Raw genomic sequence first — 17,987 nt, forward strand, 5'->3', positions numbered from 1 at the left:
TGAAGTATAGAAAACTTCTGGAGATTTTTTTTAAACTGTTTTATAAATACAAGCAAGGTTTGTATAAGCTGCAGTATCTCTTCTCCAGCTCTATCAAACCAATAAAACAGGCAGTTTCAGGAGCAAAATCCTTCCATTTGATGTCTTATATAAATACATATCGCTAGTATGAAACTTTTGTATTAATTATGGAAATCGAGATCCAAAAGGAGATTTTTTTAAAAATCTGATTAACATTATGTGAAGATAAATATAATTATAAAATGACAGCAACAAACAACTAAAAATGCAGCAGCTGTAATAAAAATTAAAAGAGAGGCAGAAGGAAGTTCTGACACGAATTTCTGACGTACTGTGTACACTGAGGTTTCCATCTGCTCTCTGCTTGCTGATCCCTTACTTGTTGTGAGTGCTGGGCCAGGAAGGCACCAAATGCTTCTCATTGCAGGAGCATTTGGTGGTTGCCAGACTATCTGGTTGTATTCCACAGAGGGACATTTAACAGTCCTGTAAGTGAAGTTTCAAGGGATGTTTTCAAACGTCCCACTTGGTCTCTTTAGTGGTCTGTATAGTGCAGGAAAAATGACAAGAAAAACTTAAGTTATGAGATAGTGAATCTGAAACTCCCTGTAATCAAATGGAAATCAGGTGATTGTAATAGCCATGAAAAGGAGGAGGGTAACACCTACATTTAGAAGCTTCAAAAGCTGGGGTTTTTTTATGGTGGCTTGTATCCTTGACCTTCTGCAACAATTTCTGCTCTGTCAGTGCCTTTACAGTGGACTCACAGTTTTCTCTATCTTACTGCTCTCAGTTCCACAGTGAAGAAGCAGAGGGAAGGCTTGTGTCTCTCACACTCACATTATTGCTCAAATATATATTGGGATCGAGAAAGTCTAACTCACAGAAGCAACAAAAGGCAGTTCTGTTTAGCCAAAAGCTCTAGATACTGCACTAACTTAACAGTATATAGCCTCAATCAGAATTAGGAATAAGGAGGTACTCCTCATTAGTAGAGTGAAACTATGTTAGATGGATTACAATGAGAGTGAAAAATAGAAGAAAGAAGAAAAACCCAGGAACAAGTTAAGAAGTTGAAAGGGAAAGCACAGAAACAAGAGATAAGCATGAAAAGAGAGCAGATTCAAAGAGAAGTCAGTCTTGCTAGGTCTAAGTTAAACCAGTAGGAAAAAAAAAACCCAGACCTCAAACATTCTGTGATAAGCAGCTGAGATCACGTTCAAATATCTCCTGTAGTTTTTAAAGTGGTCTCCTGAAGTGGTACCAACCTACATGGATCTGTGGAGCCTGTTTTATTGGCTGCACATTCAACACAGGTTCCTGTTAAATATCCTTTTTGAGAGGCCTATTTGGAGAAGGGGTTTCTGTGATTCTTTAACAGGTATTGCACCACCTGTACATGCCACTTTAACAATTTACTCATGGGATAATAATTTGTTATTCCTTTAAAACAAGTGACTTTGAAAAACACTTGTAGGCAACCAAAGTAACTACAAACATCCAAAATTGCTGGTGGTGTTTTTGTGGGTCTGGTTACCCGTATTACTTGTAGTCTTTGTTCCTTGCCCATTTGTTATTTACAAAAGGTGTGTTTTTCACCTTTCCTTAAGAAATCTAGTCTTAGAGGTCTGTGGTTTCTTACCTTGTGAGAATAGCTGCAAAAGAGTGAGCTGTAATGCAGCTGTAAAGCAGCAGTTGGAGAGGAGGAAAGATCCTCCTAAGGATGTTGGGGTGCCTGTGTTCGGCTCAGAGGAGCACAGCTTCTCCAGGCTTTTAAACAGCACATAGAAGTCATGATGGTGGCAGGGAGGCACAGAAAAGGCTGTTTTCTGGTTGTCCTTGCCCATCATGAAGGATCTGAGATCATGACAATCCCTCATGCTTTCCAAAAGAGACAAGAAAATACTGCTTCTTTCTTGATTATTTCCTAAACATTAACTAGTCATTGAAATGATGGACCTATGTTCTTGTGTTGATATTTGTAAGAAGCAGGACTGAAGTGGATGCAGTGGGAGTGAATCTTCCAGTGCACACCTTCTCTGCCCAACTGTTTTCATGCAAAATTATGGCTATAGCTCTCTGGATAATGTGCTAGTATTTACCAATCTACTGCAATCAGAGTGATATTTTGGGGAGGTCCCCCTCCTCCATTGGGCCGCTGAAAGGATTTATTTCCTCTTACAAGCCTTGTGTTGCTTCATAAATACAAACATTCATTTTCAATTGCCTGTAAGTTATTCGTAGGCAGGGAAAAATTAGTTTTGAATAATTGCAACTTTCATTGAGAACAAGTGTCAAAGAAATTATGGTGCTGAAAGCCATGTAGGTTTATAGTAAAAGTATGATTCTGAATTCTTAAATTTGATTGCAATTATCATGCTACCCTATTACAACATATAACATTTTTACATTTCAATAAGCTACTTTAGGAGATACTTGCCAAGATCAGAAATAAGCAACTCTAAGAAAATAGAAAACAGTGTTCTGCCCTTACGTAGTGATTGCCTTTGTACTGTGTTTCCTCTAGAATGAGATTTTACTACTAAAATGAATGTTCAGTCATTTTCCAAACACAGTTTTAACAGTATTTGTTGTGCAGATTTTGCCTGGTTTTCTTATTAGCCATCCCTGCAGACTTTCTGTTGTTATATGTCAGCTGAATCCCTTCATCAATGATTGTTCAATAGTGTCATTGAACGTAGCTGAAAAATCGATGCAGAACGGTAACCTAGCCCTGAGTCCCTGTGAGCCTGGACAACAGATTGCCTGCAAATCCATCCAGTGCAAATGAATTTCAGGGATAAACAGCAAAAGAAAACATAGTGGGTGGTACCAACAATAATCATGCCTTGACCAGGTTTCCTGAGTACAAAAAATGTCACTTCAAGGAGAAGTTAATGATCCTTCTGTACTGACCTCCACAAACAGCTGTTCACTCACCTACTGATCAAACTACACTGTCCCTTCGTTTACATTTGGGGGGGATTGTCTGTCCTCGGCACCAGCTGTTACTGTCATCAGCTACTTCTGTGGTGTACTTTCTGGAAAGCCAAATGAATACAATTTGGTTTCCAGATAGCCACTGAGGCTGAATATTGAACCCTGCACTGTACTTTTTTTTTTTCTTCCTATGTGTTGGCTTTTTTTCTTTATACTAATTGAGTAGTGTATAACAAAAGCCTGTGTAATTCTATAGCTGATTTGCAGTGCTTTAAGAGGTTAACTATTGGCTTACTGAACGTGACAATGTCCATTGCCTCTGTGAAACTAATACGGGTTTCAGACAGATTGCTCCACTGACCACTGAATTTTAGCCCTCCTAGAGGGCAGAATGGCCAGGGTGGAGGGAGAGAAGAGCTGAGCTGGGGGGTGAGGGACACTGCAGCACTAGCCACAGCAACCTTTTATAATAGCTAAGGGATTGAGGTAGAGTTGACTTTCTCATCTGCTGGAAGTCCATGCTGGACGCCAGGCAGACTCCAAGGACAGAGTGCCACCTACTGAAACACCACTGCTGAAGAGAGTCCCACAGAGATGTGTAAAACTGGTGGAGGCTAGGACTTAGGTAGTAACTGAGTGAGTTAAAAGAGCCCCAGACCTTCACAGGTCTATTACTTTTGGATTTTTTTTTAAGGTCTTTCTCTCTGCTTACTCTCTTTTCTGAGTATATGATTACTATTCCTGGTGTGGCCAGCAATGGCCTGATGACTGACTCATATTTCAGGTAGCAATGCTATATAGTCCAGCTATGAAAAAGATGCCATCAAAATGGACTAATAGGTCTGGAAAGGCACAAGAAACAAACTGCACTCTCAGAAGAGAGGTGCCAGCTCCTGTGGTGCCGCCTTATACAGCAGATCAGCACTGATTTTTTTTGCAATAAATGTATTAGCCCATATTAAAAATTCAGCACTAGGTTTTGCATAGGTGCAGCTGCAAATCCTGCCTCACTGTTGTTGGGCCATGCCATCTGGGCTGCAGTATGATGGACTCTTGCGCTAAGCTAGGTGGAGTAGGTACACTGAAGCACATGATGGCAGTTGTGGTGTGGCAGGGAGGGGACATCACGAGTCAAGAGATAGAGCTTGCAGTAAGAACCTGCACCAAAATATGAGGATAGGCAAACAGCAGTAAATTAAATAATTGATCATTGGCAAAGGAAGTAGCTTGTGAAACTCATAAGATGTGCAATATTGTTCCCAGGAAATAGGAGTTTGGCATGCTCTGATCAGTCCCCTTCACAATTTGAAAGGGAAAGGATAATCTAAATTTTATCTCAAATAATCTGTGAATTGTTTCACTAAAGGTTAGTTCTGTTTTCATATCCCTGTATCATTACCTAAGATTCCCTTGCACTCATCACCCTTTAATGTATCATATAAACTTGAATATATTTACTTTTATTACTATGGTAGAGAGACTGAAATTGTTAGAAAGGGAATTTGCTAAGTATAACAAAACAAAATAGCTAAAGTCAAAGTTTTTGAAAGGAGATATCCTCTGTCACTTTTAAAGATGGCTTGTCTATCCTTCTGTCTCCCTTACTAGTATAAGGGAGTATAAACACATTTTACTATATCTTATCTGCAAATATCTAGCACAATTATACCTATATTATCTTGTTTTTGATCAGATTTTCATTAATAATACCTCAGCTGTCTTTGCTATTGCCTTTTGAATAATGACTGGAATATGAATTTTATGACTTTTTTCATTATACTTGGTCTATGCAATGAATCAAGAAAGAGTATAGTTATTCAGAATGTGAGACATCCAACAAAATAGATATGGGAAGAAAGAAAAGTGTGAAATATGGGGCAGAAAATATGTACTGTAAAATACATATGACATGGAGCTTGATGAGACAATTGTAAGTTACAGAGGGCTCAAAGCAAAGAACAGAAAAATTAATTAAGACATTAATCCTTGAAATAACTTTGTTTATTATTGACAAAATTATCTCAGACATCAGCATGCCATATATTTACTGCACTGATAAGTGCTGATTAACATTTTGGAAACACGTTAGTCAAAGAACAGTAATGCTTATAGCAGACTGAACACAAAGGAAGTAGGCCTTTAAAAGCAATAGCAGGTAGTGCACACACACACACACACACACACACACAGAGCTTCCAGACTGAGGTTAGGTACAAATTAGAAAGTGCTCAGTCCTGAATCATCTGATGTCTCTTGAAGTCTTGTGGGATTTGCACCATTGACTGCACTGACAGCCAAGCTAGGCTGTCTGGAAAGCTGTGGCACTACAAGAAATGGGCCTCTGATGTTTGCTGTTTCTCTTGTCTATTTTTATAACAAAGGATCCTATGAAAAACGTCCTGTTAAATGTATAAAATCAGGCCTATGTCTTTAGCAGGACAGATGTGGCCGGTTCTGGATAAAGTATCCTGCAAGCTTAAGCCTTTTGATCATTTCCAAACTAATTTTTGTTTCTCCAGTTCCTGTCATAAATCACTAATATTTGATAAATAAGTTGATTCCTATAGGTCATTTGCTATTGATTTTGACTACACTTCTGTCTGCTCTCCAGTGACAGTTTGCTCACAGATACCTTGAAATGTAATGCTCAACTTCATGTCTGCCCTTTGGTTGGATATCTGACACTTCCTTCACAGGAGGCAATGAATGCTAAATGCAAATGATAAAGATGAAACAATAAGTGTGAAATCACACACATCCAACATCTGTTGGGAGGTGCCTCTTTTGCTTTACTGTTTGTAGAAAGTCCCAAAATTTAAGAATGGAGAGGAATAGGTCCTGCTTTGTACCCTTATTAGCTGTGTTTAATAGGCTTCTCATAACAGTGACTCAGTGCCACATCGATCATTGCTGACCTTTAATTCAGCTATTCAGTATGCAGATTGGTAAGTATCTCTTGAGAAGGCCAAATGGCAGGCTACTGCTATATTAGGGCATGTTTTCCTTACCTGATATGTCCTTTTATAAAGAATCACTACAGCGATAAGGAACCAGGTTCCCAATTGCTACTCTTGTCTTCCAAGTAAATGAGACGAATTAACAGATGGGATGAGCTTTCCAACATTGCCATGCATATAATTGTTTTCCTGTGAATCTGTATGGTCACCATACTACTACAGTTTATCCTAAGGTATTATAAGAAGTCCTGCTTTGGTCAGGGGCTGGGGGGATAGGATGTAGAGAGGTTAACCAATGCATTTTTTTCTTAAAAGATATAATTTTAATGTTAAGATTATTTAGTGTTAAAATTATACTTGTATTAACAAGTAAATGAGAGATTGTGCTCACCATCTAAGCTCCTGAGGGGGCCTAGGGAAAGAGCAGGTCTCCAGAGAATTGTAGCCCTGAGTTAGCACAGGAGGATATTGGCCCACTGGCTTCAGTGTCCTCTTTCAAAGGTTTTGTTTAGTGGACATTGAACCATTTATGGAAAACTGTGCTCTGAACAGCAAGCGTCTGCGTGTGTTGGGCTGTCGCCAGCTTTGTCTTGGCTGGCTCTTACTGTCTCCAGTGGCCTCCTCAGCTCCAATGCAGTAACTATGCTCTCATTCTTCCATGGATCTGGGAAGTGAAGAAGGCTCATTTCAGTACTAATTTCCTTCTTCACATCAACATGTTCTCTCCAGAACTGCAACCAATTTAAAACAAGCTGGTTTAAACCAAAACTAGGCAAGAACTGAACGGGTTTGTTTGCCTTTAATACTGTATAAGATACCACCTCAAATAAAAATGTCTGCTTTCTGAAGACACTCAGGCCATTAATTTTTAATAGCCAAAGTCCTCTTGAAAAAACAGAAAAGCCAATAAATTGATCATTCAGTTACTATCCTACCAATAACTAGCAAGATTTTGGCTCAGATGCTCTATGTTATCGCAAACCCAATAACTGGGTAAGCCCTGCTCATCCAGTTGAATAAGAAATATACATGGTGATTTATATGACCAACTGAAACTTGTTAATACCAACTGAACATTTTGAAATCAAGTCTTTAAAATTCATATCAGATAGCACTTATTTCAAGCCTTGAAAAGGATTATTTTTGTGAAGCCAAACATGCACACTTGAAAAGTCCATCTAAAGATGGACCTTGAAATTTGGCTTAGTTTATGAATTATATTTGTAGAACACAGGTATTGAATTCGACTTACAATGAAGCCTAAAGAGAGATCACAAATCTCTAGCATTAGAAATAATTATACTATGTAAAAGGTAGTGGCATGAAGTTCGTTAACAGTATACTTCCCTGTTTTCTGATGATGCTTTCAAAGCCCTGTCTATTTCTGCTGCCTCAACGCTTTGTGCATTTTCCGTCCTTGCAGTTACAAGGAAAATATCTATTTTTCCAGACTTTAACAAGCCAACTCTGTCCTCTCTGTCTCTGATCATATTTACAAATCAGTAGTACAGCAGTCTAGCAACCAAGAGCAGTGTTTGAACTCTACATGTGTAGCATTTTTTTCTATTGGTATCTGTGGGTTGCTCTCTGGTATTTCTTCTACGGATGTTGTAACAGGGGTAAATCTGAGCCTTTATTCACACTGTTGTTGTATATGCCTCATGTGGAACCAATGTGGTGGAGCCTGAGAGATCTGGCTCTGCAGGCAGCTGTGTCATGGAGGGGTCCCTGCCCTAAAGCAGCCCTGCAGAGGCACAGCTGCAGTCTTGGGGCTGCTGGGTGTTGTCTGGCTCCACGCTTCACCCTTGGAGGTAGCAGAGATGCCCCACTCTCTTGCAGCTGGGAGGGGAGATATCAGCACCCACAGTCTCACTCTGTCTCCATCTTCTGCCTGTATGACAGCATGGCACTATCCAGAAGAATTGTTGGGATGAGACCTTGATCCCTTTAAACAGGCATCTGGGAATGACTCTTTGCCCTTCTTCTCAAATTAGTCAGTAGATAGTTTTCAGTTAAGATAGTCTAAGTATTTTAATGGATCTTAAATTATGTTTTCTGTGCCTCAGGTTAGAAAGACTTTACGCTAGTCTCTAGCATCGAGCCTTTGTTCCTTGGTGATAAGAAGCAAGATCTTTCAAGGGCTATTAAACACTGGGTGTTTTTTTTTCTTTATACTGAAGTTGAACAAGGTGTTACTGTAACTCTGACTCATTGGCGGGGGGAAGAGGAAACTGGCATTTTCTGTGCTCTGTGTCCTGTCTCTGAGGTGTTGGTGGAGGTGTCGTGTTAGTACACTTGTTGGTAATGAAATGCATAAAAGTACTATCTGCTCACACAGCTGTAACCATCTGTTTAGCATTTCCCTGATCACTGGGGTTTCTCTAATCATAAGAGTAAAATTTAAGCCTAAACATAAAGATGATGAAAAAAATCCCCCAAAAAACTGATCATATTGGAAAACACTTGCCATGTCTGTAGATAACAATGATGTGCCAAGCAGAGATGGTGGTGTTCAACAAACAAGCAGGAGCATCCACATCAAGGGGTGACTTTTCTGCTGTCCTGCCTCAGAGGTATACCAGGCAAAGCCAGTTTAAATTAGGCAGTGATGGTTTCTGGGGAAATACAACGTTAACCTGTTCTGAATGCGTAACATGGCTGAACCACCAGCTAGGGACTGCTGTGCTGGTGGTGTGTTATATACATTGCTCATAGGGCACAGAAGCTATTTCCCTAGAAATGCTGAATTCTTTGGTATTGAGACTGCATAGGAGGAGTAACCTGTGGACATATGTTGACAGCACTCTCTTATGCTTCTCCATAACATCAGAAAGATTCCCTGTGGTGAACTCAAGTCAGACTGTGTGATTTGCTTTCTCTTCCCTTCAAAACATTTTAAATTTTTTTGTACAATGTTTAGTATTTCATTATTTCCAGTGGATGAAAAGAAAAGTTTGCTCTGAAAAAAAAAAATGATGATGCATAACTTCTCCTCTCCAAGTCAGTGCTGCCAGCTTCAAAAATGAATGACTCTGATATCTTCAGAGACCAGATTTTTGTATTTGTTTGCAGAAGAATGGAAAGTACATTTTTAATAAAGCTCCTGTGATGAATAAGTGGTTCAAAAATAGCAGACTAAAGCTTGCTTCTGTGCTGTGGCAGAACAGAGTTTGCCAAGTAATTTGCCTATATAAACAGTGTAAGAGCAAAAGGCCTATTGTAAAGCTGATCTTATTTTTAGAGATAGATTTTATTTGCTCTCACTTCCTTTCCTGCAAAGGGCTTGCTTTCACTACTAAACAAGACCACAATGGCAAATGCATACCATCTGATTGCGTAAGAGCTCCACACAAGATACCCTGCAATTCCCAGCTCTGCTTATCCAGAATAGGAAGGATACATGGGTGTTTTCATGCTGTAACTTGATTTGCAAAGGCTTCAGCATTGTCCCTCTCTTGCAGTACCCCAACACAATCACATTATTGTGAAGTATGAAACCCACAGCTGGATTCTGCCCTGATGTTGAACTCTGGACATCCTTACTGATGTGAGAGGATTTATTTGTGTAGGAGTTAGGACATGGTAGGAGCTTTGGTACTGAAAACATTCTATAGTCCTGTGCATATATTTCTCCATACACCCACTCCTCCATTACAATACCAAAGCAGATCTACACCATTGATGCAAGAAAGTGGAAAATGCCTTTCTATGCTGTCATTGAAAGCTGCAATTCAGTTTTTCACAGCTGGAATAAAGCAAACAGAGCTTCTGCTGAGCTTTTCATTGGCAAGGTTAAGCTGACAGCCTTTGCCTATCTCCACAGCACGAGTGCACTCACTCAGCACCTCTGTTGGATGCCCTGGCTGCTTTGTGTGTCCAGGTGTTTCTGAGGCTGTAGGAGTTGCCTGTGGGGTCTCTGGGGAACAGACACACTAGCTAAATTACAGCCTTGCAACCTCCCCTTGTTATTGTGTTTCTTCATTGGAAAGATCACTAGTTGACTTGGAATAACATGATCCGATTCATCACCTATGGATAGGAGCTGGCTTTACTGAAAGAAGTCATGATATTGAGACATGAAGCAATAACTCTCACTCCATCTGCTTTCCTTGCACTAGGAGGGCCTCATAAGGAGAATGGCCACTGCCATGCTTTCGGTCCACTTTCACTATCACCTCTTTCCTGCTGTTGCAATGTTTCTGCTTCGTGTTGTTACATGTTTCCCCCTAAGCAATACACTTCTGTTTTCAGAAGACACCAGACCCTGATATTTGAGCTGTTATGGGGAGAAGCAATTCAAATAAATTCACCAGGTCCAATTCAGAAAGAAGACAGAAATTACCTAAATCTAATGCAACATGATAAAGCACATAACATTCTGTGTCCCGCTTTGTTGAGAAGTTCATCATTGTTCCAACATAAACATGTCTACTGCATGTGATAACAAACAGTATTAAAAATAATTTTCTAGTTCTGTGGACAGTGTTATTTTACAAGGTTCTTGTGAATGCTTTTTTAGCTGCAGTCCCTCTTCCCACATAGTAAACTTCTTTTACTAGTTTTGCAAAACTAGTCATTCCTATATCAAAATCAAGGTAAGTCGTAAAGTGTTTTAATCTGCATATACCTGATGTGTGACTTATATCACAGTACATGCAATTACTGGATTTCACACCACATGACTGTAAGTGAACAAGGTCGATTCACCTCTGAAGGCTTTCTGGAAAAATGTAATGCTGTTATTCCATTTACATCAGCAGACTCAAATACATGTAAACTAAAATAAACCCATGGATTGTTCCTTTCAGAAAAAAGTCTGTTCTGTTGGTCCATGACATTTTCAATGTTTCCTTCTTCATTTGTTTGACTTAAAGTTAGTCTTTCTTTTGACTTCCGTCATGTGTCCTTCACTTCAAACACAATCTTTCTAAACCATATTTAGAAACCTTTCACTACTATTCTGTAAGTGGTTTTGAGGCAGACTTCTACTGACGGTGATACTCAGAGGTTTCTGTGGTGGTGCTTGGGGGGCATATTTCCACTTCTGTAAAAGCATTAGTTGATAAGCAAACTTAAAGATTTAAAAGAAGGGGGGAGGGGGGCAGGAAGCCAAAGGACGATTTAATCAGACATGCCCCTCTACAGGGCTGTTGCATTTATTCCTTAAAAAACTACACACCAGAGAATGTTGAACTGGACTTACTAAGTGTCTTTCAGTGGTTTCTCTAAAATAAATTATTTCTTTATACATTGAAATGTCAAATATCTTTAGAAAGCTTACTATTTTGTCTTGTAAATTAAAATCTGTCCTCAGAAATGCTAAATACAATCTTTTTTAAATACTTTGAAAAATCACTAATTATATTAGAAGCAATAAACTTTCATTGCAATTGATTTTTCATTCTCTCTATTACTGAAGTGAATTACGACATCTTGCAAACCCACTGGTTGAATTATTATTTATATTCTGCGTGGATTTATGCTTTGTTAAATATATTTGTTAATTCTATATGGAGGAAGGAAATCTCTCCATACAACAAGGAATTGTGCCATAAAGTTATGGTATTCCTGGATAACTGTGGTCCATCACCTGTGGAGAGTTCTGCCATGAGCTAATTTTACTTCAGAACACCCTGAGGGAATAGAAAAGCCTGTCCTGTGGTTAGAGTTATACAGGGGAAAAAGACAATGTATTTTAAAAACTTGCTAATATTAGCAATGGAAGTGTTGGCAAACTAAATTAAAGCCACATGATGAAACATAGTAGTACTGCTACAGGACTGCCAAGTAGCTATGTTTATGCAAATAAGAATATACAGAGTCTGGCTGCAGAGAATGTACTGCAAGCCCCAGCTGGTGGACGCTCTAATGATTCAGGGATTGTGGGGCTGGATTACTGTTTTGCATTTACGTAAATAGCTGGCTATTCCCCTTGGTCTTTAGCCTGCTAGTGGAACAGCTACTCTAGTTCTGAAACTTCTAGGTCCCTTCCTCATAATGATCTTGATTGTTTTTCCAAAGTTTAATATAAGAAGGTGTGTCTTGTTAATACTTTATAACAGTAATAAACAAAATTTATCTACCGTTTATTTACGATAATGAGTGCGCTGGGGTTTTTATTGCTTTCTTTTTGAGCCAAATATTTGGAAAAAAATTGTGACTCGAGGATTGATTTATCCAAGTATATTCATTTTCACTGTGATTTTCTGTGTCAGATTTAGTAAATATTAACATTAATAAACCATGATCTTCACATTCTTGAAGAAATATATTACTTATCTGCTGAACAGCAGGGTTACAGCATTGCAGAAAGAGTCTCAAACGGGCTCAGGACACCTGCAGTAAGTTACTTACTTGTAAAGGGGATGAGAAGGTTATGATCAAGTGAGAAATTGCGAGTTCATGGACAAAAAAAAACACCTGGGGGTTTGTGCAGGGAAGAGCAGATGTTTGCAGATCATTGCAACATGATCTGAAGGTGATTAAGCAAAAGAACTCTTTGGTCTAGAGAGAGCATTATTTTGTCTTTAGTAAAGTAAAAATAGTATTGCAGGAAATAGGAGATGGCACAGGACTAAATTATTTATCGCCAAGGGTAGTTTCTGAAGTTGTTATGATACAAACTTGTTAGTAAGTGAAGCTGTTTATGTTAATGACTCAGACAGCATCCACAATTTGTGATTCTTTGTTCATTCTGAATTAAAACAGTTGACTTTATGAAGATTCAGTGGAGTGTGGGGGTTTTTAATGGGATTTCAGAAAAGAATTTGAATGCCTACATATATGAAATCATACATTCTAAAAATGAAAAACATCTACTAGGCCATTTACGATGGCCAAGCATTGTAATGGCAAGCAGCTCAGATACAAAGATAGAGAGATCTCGGTGGATTTCCTTGCAATTTTCCCGTACAGTTTCCTCTCAATAGCAATGCCTGTGTTAAAACTGTAAGTAACCCATCTTTCAGCACTTCTCTGAGGAGGCCATTATCTATTAAAATAATTAGCTTTAGAAGGAATTAGGGTACTGCTCTCTGATGCAGACAGAGACAGGGAGTTGCAAGATTATGTGGGTAACAGCTAATTGCCTTCAGCAGGCTTTGCACACTCAGTCAGACATGCTTTGGTCACACCAGCGACCCAATGAGGGATACTTCAGTTGATACTGAGGCCCAAGCAGGGCACCTCTGCAAGGGGTTGTCCCACTAAAGCCAGTCTGTGGCAATGTTCAGCGCTTCCCACCTACCATTTCCAAGGCATGACTCACAGAAACTGTTTAGATTCAGGCTAGAAAGAGCAAGAAATCCTCTGCTGACCTGTCTGGAAATAGGATGCAGTCCTCTGTCAGTGCTTTACACTCTATTTGAGACTTCCATGTGCTAGTCCCATGGGAGAACCAGCTGCTATAAATGCCATCCCTAATCAACCTTCTGAGTTTTGGGATGCTTTTTAGAATTAGAGGACAGAAGTTCCCAAGACATGAGGGGGCCATCAGTATTGCCACAGCATAGCTATTTCTCTTATTTCTTTTTCTTGTGGTTAGGGAGAAAGAAAGAGGAAAATGAGAATGAAGCTGTTCTGAATAAAATAACTTTCCTGCTTATGTTGATGGATTTTGCTGGAAATGTTATTCAGAGATGATTAAGTGGAATCTTCTATTTTAGTGTTTCATTTTTATTCAAATAGTGAAAGAAGTCTTCCAAGATAGGATAAAAGTTTCTGTATTGACTGATTTTGAAAGACTTTGTCCAATAACGGTCTTTGTCTCTGTAACACCTCCATTAATATAACATCGGCATTAAGTCGTGCCGTGAGAGCAGTCTGCCAGGCATCACCAATGAGCAGAAAGAGGGAGGACAACACAAGTGATTTCTCCTTTAGGAGTGTTCTGTTTTGGGGAAATCCAAGCAAAACCGACTCAGCGTGAGCCTCTGCCACAAATGGGAACTTCCCCTGTGTTTGTTACCAGCAACAATGTATCTTAATGAGATTTTCTGTAGCTGACAAATGCAAGAAAAAAGTGATATCAAATTGTTTTTGGAATAGCAAGTCTAAGTATCTACAGTTACCTCTGGATCACTTGCAAGTTAAGAACAGGAGATACAGGATATTGTAGCAGAGGTGGAAAAGTCATAATTTTACAATGTCTGGTAGTGACTTTGAAAAGTGATTATGGACTAAGTCATTTCTCCATGCACCATACTTGACTGTAATAATCCAAATTGCCTGTGACTTATGATTATATTTGGCAACAATCAGCATTTCCCACTGTAGTGTGAAATTAACACCACACACTGTAGCTATGGCATTTATTAAACACAAGGGAGCTGATTATAGCTCCATAAACTTGAAGACAACCTCTGCTATTACTTGATTAGCATCAGTACATGTGCATAAATTAGAACAGCATTTACAATCATTCCCTGGTTAAAGGTCTAATAGAGTCTTCACTGTACGAACTATAATTTAAATTATAAACTCAGAGTTGGAGAGATATATCAGTAAAAACAAGTTTGGCTTGCAACTTAGCAGAGTGCATTTCAGAAATTTTTTTTGCTATTATTAATATTGGCTTGGTATACATTCCTTTCTGCCTTTCCTAAAATTAGTTTTTGTACAAAATAAATCTGCACAGAATTCTAAATTTTCATTTTGTTGATTTCTTTCTTTTCTTCCTCACCCACGCTCACCAAAGAAAGCCTTTGTTTACCTACTACTGCCATAGTTCTGTGTTCAAACATAGAATCCTCTAACACTGTCAGAAGGCAACCTTTTCTCTATTTGTTTCTTTTGAGAAAGCTTTTCACAAAGCATCTATTTTTATGCTGTGAATTGGTGAATAGTATTGCAGATATGAACCCAATTGCCCGTCTGCAATAGGAAGTTAGCTAGCAAACAAATCCAGGCTAAAACGGCCTAGCTGGGTTTTGCCCAAGAACTGCTTTGTTCAGGATCTACTGAGCATGGGCTGGGAGGGCAGTGATGTCCCACTTTCACATGGAGGGAGGAGATACTGTAAGGTGAACCAGAGGTAAAAAATGGCCCGAGAGGGAGCCAAGAAGAGAGAAAAAGTAAATGGAAGTGTTTCCAAGTGTTTGCTGTATATAACTTCTTATTGTTTCTCCTTATCTAAATTTTTGTCTTTTTTTTTCCTACTTGAACTATAAGATCTTTCATTCTCTGTTTGATACTCTTGGCATACATTTAGACACTGCAAGAGAATTATCTTCTTCGAAGATAAGCTTTATGGTAAACATGCCCATATTGTACATGTACTATGTATTGAAAAAATTACTTTTATTGCTCTAGTCCGTATCACTGATGAATGCTTTTTGATTTTTCTTTTAATTTTTAATGAGGGATAGAGAAATACTATGTTAGTGAATTTTTGGTTTCTCCTTGTTTTAAGCAACTTTTCCTGGATCGCCTACCAGTGGAGATGATAACACAGCATTTCTGCTGCATCACCAAAGCAGATTATGAATGAAAGATTCAATTTTTAATTCACTTAACAATATTTCAAAGTATTTTTGGAACATAACTTCCAGGAGGCTTGTTTATCAACTGAGAAATGAGTCCATACTCCTCAGTCTGCTCTTTAGGGGACTGTCTTCCCTAAACACAGGGAAAATATGGAATTTATTATCATGATTAGTTTACAAAAGTTTTATTGAAAAATATACTGGAAATGCTAGGAATGAAACATCAGTGAAGCAGTGAGGGAATAATTGGCTAAATGTAGCTCAGGAGAGCCGCTTAGTCAAATCCATTAATAACATACAGGAAAACGTGTCCATATCTTCTGCATGGACTTTTCCTTTAAAACTATGCTGCTTCAAAAGAGAGTTTGACATGAAAATTGTATCCTTTGCAGCAAGCAGAGAAACAAATATTACTAGTATTAGTATTACTGTTACTATTATTATTTATTTTTATTATTTTTATTATTGCTTTTCTCACCCATTGCTTCTTGCCAATAACTGTGCCTGACAGTCAGTAATTCATACTAACACACAGGGTCAACCTGAGGTTATGCGTGCTCTCCAAGAATATCAGGCAGAGACCTTGCTTTCCTCCCAAAACCACGGAGTTTACACTTGTCCTTCTCGTAAGATGTTCATCAGAGTTGTCCCCTCATTCCCGAGTAGACAGAGCTTGCAGAACTGATGGTGACTTTCTTCAGTGAAAGCGAGGATGTGATGTGGTTCTGAAAGTTATGTTGCCTTCTAAATTTGGCAGGAGGCAGGATTTGTTCCAAAAGAAATAAGTAAGCAAGAAAAGTGGGGAAAAAAAATCAAATGAATCTCTTCCATACCAGTGTATCTGTTTAACCTTGAATGACTGTGAGGCCTTGATGAATCTCAAAAAATGTAACTTGGAGAAAAGCACTCAATTATATTCATATCACTACAACGTTTCATCTCACCTTGGTTTTGGTTTTCATTTTAATCCAATAACAATAGTGACTCTGCATTGCTAAGAGTGGCTGTAATTTACATAGTCCTTTTCAGTCTGGAAAATTTCATTGAATTTGACTTGTATCTCCACAGTGTTTCTCTCCAGTTTTAAACTATAGCCTAAGGGCTGATTTTATTCATTTAACCTCTGTCCTGATTCTATTAATATCAGGTAATTTCTATTTTAAAACATGCCTGGATAGTTATAACTGAACTCCAGATGACACTTTTCAAAATAAGCAAAGGACCTGTAATTTCATCTTCCTTATTGAGAAAATAAAATATCCCACTGACTTTTTTCCTATTTTAATTATTTTCTGCTTTTTGGTTGATCAATAATGCTGTGATAAAGTTAATATGGTAGAGTCTTTTATACCTTGTCTAGGTCAAGAGAACATGCTAAACTTAGTCATAAAAATTGGGTATTTCATCTGTTGAGCAAATGATCCACTGCTGGCCAGGACTTTGGAATCAGCTTAAATCAAGATGAATCAGGCTAAGCATCATCTCAGTTAGTTAACTTTCTAAAAATCATCTGTGCCCTAAACCATGCAGTACTTCAACAGTTGACAAAGGGAATGGTAGATGGTAAAGGTTATAGGAAAGGTGTCCAGGGGCAACAGTGTTACACAACATGATCATGGTAGCAGTGTGTAGCATTGCAGTACCTGCCTTTCAGGTGGAAGGTGGCTTTGGACACTCTGTTCCAGATTTTAGTCCCCTTCTGAAAATAAAATGTCAGCTACTTGAAGAAGGAGCTGACTGTCTGGGAAGAACTGGTCAGGGAAGCCATGGGTTTTTCTCCTCTGTTACAAACTGGGAATGGATCTTACAACAGAGTATTTTCTTCCCTGGGTGTGAATGGTGACCTCTGGGCACATGAGAGGAAGAACCCAATACTCTGAGACGGTAAGTAAGATCCTATTCATTGCTGGGGCTGCCATTGCTAAAATTTTGCCCTCATTATTTTTTAGGGACACAATTTTTAATCTGTGGTGCCTAAATGCAAATATTTCATCTTTTTATATAAACGGCAAATAGATTAATTAAACTGTTGGCTGTACCTTCTCTTCACCTCTTTTCTCCACCTCTGGTTTTCTAAGCAGAGGTTGTCTCCACTGGCTCCACCAGTTCTGCACAATCACCTCTGATTTTACTGCATGCTAAGAGGAAAAAAATATTTGTTCTCTATCAAAGCAACAGGAGTAAGAGTGTATGCTTTCCTCCTGCTCTTCATACTGATTAATACTTTTTGCAACTGTAAATAAGGAGTGGGTTGGGATCTTGGTAGGCTGATTTCTACATTGCTAGGTAGTTGAAAATCTGGTATGCAAGTCTGTGGAGAGCAAAAGTCCATAATAAATATTTTGGGGAGGAGTGAGAGTGGAAAAAACATTTTATATGTTTAAGATAAAAGACTAGTCGTGCTTGTTTGAGACATCATGTAATCATAGCTGAAACCCAGGTATCTGCTTTGCTTTTCATGTTTGCATTTGCTATGCCCGCAACTGTTCGTGGTGGAGTCTGTATACTCATCAAGACTGAGGTCTCCCTTTTTCCTTCTGTACTCCTGCAAAGTGCCAAGTGCTCATGTGGGTGCTCTAAAATTGTA

Source organism: Nyctibius grandis, chromosome Z, assembly GCF_013368605.1.
Source record: "Nyctibius grandis isolate bNycGra1 chromosome Z, bNycGra1.pri, whole genome shotgun sequence".
Lineage (NCBI taxonomy): Eukaryota > Metazoa > Chordata > Aves > Nyctibiiformes > Nyctibiidae > Nyctibius > Nyctibius grandis.